At 52.4% G+C, this 2,848-nt stretch overlaps 1 non-coding gene across 1 annotated transcript; it reads right to left on the bottom strand.

Annotated features, from left to right (window-relative positions):
• Positions 1 to 1,989: 1,989 nt before the first annotated feature.
• TRNAS-GCU (transfer RNA serine (anticodon GCU)) lies at positions 1,990 to 2,066 on the bottom strand. The gene has a single exon. It is a non-coding gene; the product is annotated as a tRNA-Ser (tRNA).
• Positions 2,067 to 2,848: the final 782 nt, after the last annotated feature.

Raw genomic sequence — 2,848 nt, 5'->3', positions numbered from 1 at the left:
GCCAATAGCGCCACGGAGACAGTCGTGCGCCAATCTCACCACCATCAGAACATATCTTCAAAGCTATCTGCGCAAAGAAAAAGCGACACACCACTCGCGGGAAGGCTCGATTTTCCAATTTTTCGGTTAACGGCCGAACGTCCTAGCCAATTGCGCCACGGAGACAGTCGTGCTCCACTCTCACCACCGTCAGAACATTTCTTCGGAGCAATCAGCGCAAAGAAAAAAATGCGCCGCACCACCAGCGGGTGGGCTCGAACCTCCAACCTTTTGGTTAACATCCGATCGCGCTAGCCAATTGCGCCACGGAGACAGGCGTGCTCCACTATCACCACCATCAGAACATATCTTCAAAGCTATCAGCGCAAAAAAGCAACACACATTCCCTGGAGGGCTCGAACCTCCAACCTTTCGGTTAACAGCGAATCGCGCTAGCCAATTGCGCCACGGAGACAGTCCTGCTACACTCGCACCACCATCAGCACATATCTTGAAAGCTATCAGCCCAAAGAAACAAGCGACACACCACTCCCGGGAGGGCTCGAAACTCCAATTTTTCGGTTAACGGCCGAACGTGCTAGCCAATTGCGCCACAGAGACAGTCGTGCTCCACTCTCACCACCGTCAGAACATTTCTTCAGAGCTATCAGCGCAAAGAAAAAAAAGTGGCGCACCACCAGCGGGTGGGCTCGAACCTCCAACGTTTCGGTTAACAGCCGATCGCGCTAGCCAATTGCGCCACGGAGATGGTCGTGCTCCACTCTCACCACCATCAGAACATATCTTCAAAGCTATCAGCGCAAAGAAAAAAGCAACACACCACTCCCGGGAGGGCTCAAACCTCCAATTTTTCGGTTAACAGCTGAACGTGCTAGCCTATTGCGCCACGGAGACAGTCGTGCTCCACTCTCACCACCATCAGAACATATCTTAAAAGCTATCAGCGCAACGAAAAAAGCAACACACAACTCCCGGGAGGGCTCGAACCTTCAACCTTTCGGTTGACAGCCGATCGCGCTAGCAAATTGTGCCACGGAGACAGTCTGCTCCTCTCTCACCACCATCAGAACATTTCTTCAGAGCTATCAGCCCAAGGAAAAAGAAGCGCCGCACCACCACCCGGTGGGCTCGAACCTCCAACCTTTCGGTCAACTGCAGATCGTGCTAGCCAATTGCGCCACGGAGACAGTCCTCCTCCACTATCGCCACCATCAGAACATTTCTTCAGAGCTATCAGCCCAAAGGAAAAAAAGCGCCCACCACCACCGCGTGGGCTCGAACCTCCAAACTTTCGGTTAACAGCCCATCGCACTAGCCAATTGCGCCACGGAGACAGTCGTGCTGCACTCTCACCACCATCAGAACATATCTTCAAAGCTATCAGCGCAAAGAAAAAAAGCCACACACCACTCCCGGGAGGGCTCGAACCTCCAACCTTTCCGTTAACAGCCGATCGCGCTAGTAAATTGCGCCACGGAGACATCGTGCTCCACTCTCACCACCATCAGAACATATCTTCAAAGCTATCAGCGCAAAAAAAAGCAACACACCACTCCCGGGAGGGCTCTAACCTCCAACCTTTTGGTTAACAGCCGATCGCGCTAGCCAATAGCGCCACGGATACAGTCGTGCCCCAATCTCACCACCATCAGAACATATCTTCAAAGCTATCAGCGCAAAGAAAAAACGCAACACACCACTCCCGGAAGGACTCGAACCTCCAACCTTTCGGTTAACAGCCGATCGCGCTAGCCAATTGCGCCACAGAGACATCGTGCTCCACTCTCACCACCATCAGAACATATCTTCAAAGCTATCAGCGCAAAGAAAAAAGCAACACACCACTCCCGGGAGGGATCGAATCTCCAATCTTTCGGTTAACGGCCGATCGCGCTAGCCAATTGCGCCACGGAGACAGTCGTCCTCTACTCTCACCACCATCAGAACATATCTTCAAAGCTAACAGCGCAAAGAAAAAAAGCAACACACCACTCCCGGGAGGGCTCGAACCTCCAACCTCTCGGTTAGCAGCCGATCGCGCTAGCCAATTGCGCCACGGAGACAGTCGTGCTCCACTCTCACCACCGTCAGAACATTTCTTCCGAACTATCAGCCCAAAGAAAAAGAAGCGCCGCACCACCACCAGGTGTGCTCGAACCTCCAACCTTTCGGTCAACAGCAGATCGCGCTAGCCAATTGCGCCACGGAGACAGTCCTCCTCCACTCTCACCACCATCAGAACATATCTTCAAAGCTATCAGCCCAAAGAAAAAAAAGCAACACACCACTCCCGGGAGGGCTCGAACCTCAAACCTTTCAGTTAACAGCCGATCGAGCTAGCAAATTGCGCCAGGGAGACATCGTGCTGCACTCTCACCACCATCTGAACATATCTTCAAAGCTATCTGCGCAAAGAAAAAAGCGACAAACCACTTTCGGGAGGGCTCGAAACTCCAATTTTTCGGTTAACAGCCGAACGTACTAGCCAATTGCGCCACGGAGACAGTCGTGCTCCACACTCACCACTGTCAGAACATTTCTTCAGAGCTATCAGCCCAAAGAAAAAAAACCGCCGCACCACCAACGGGTGGGCTCGAACCTGCAACTTTTCGGTTAACAGCAGATCGCGCTAGCCAATTGCGCCACGGAGATGGTCGTGCTCCACTCTCACCACCATCAGAACATATCTTCAAAGCTATCAGAGCAAAGAAAAAAGCAACACACCACTCCCGGGAGGGCTCGAACATCCAACCTTTCGCTTAACAGCCGATCTTACTAGCCAATTGCGCCTCGGAGACAGTCGTGCTCCACTCTCACCACCATCAGAACATATCTTCAAAGCTAACAG

This window comes from Rhipicephalus microplus, chromosome 8 (assembly GCF_043290135.1).
Source record: "Rhipicephalus microplus isolate Deutch F79 chromosome 8, USDA_Rmic, whole genome shotgun sequence".
In the NCBI taxonomy this organism is placed as follows: Eukaryota; Metazoa; Arthropoda; class Arachnida; order Ixodida; family Ixodidae; genus Rhipicephalus; species Rhipicephalus microplus.
This window is presented reverse-complemented; position numbering and strand designations above follow the sequence as displayed.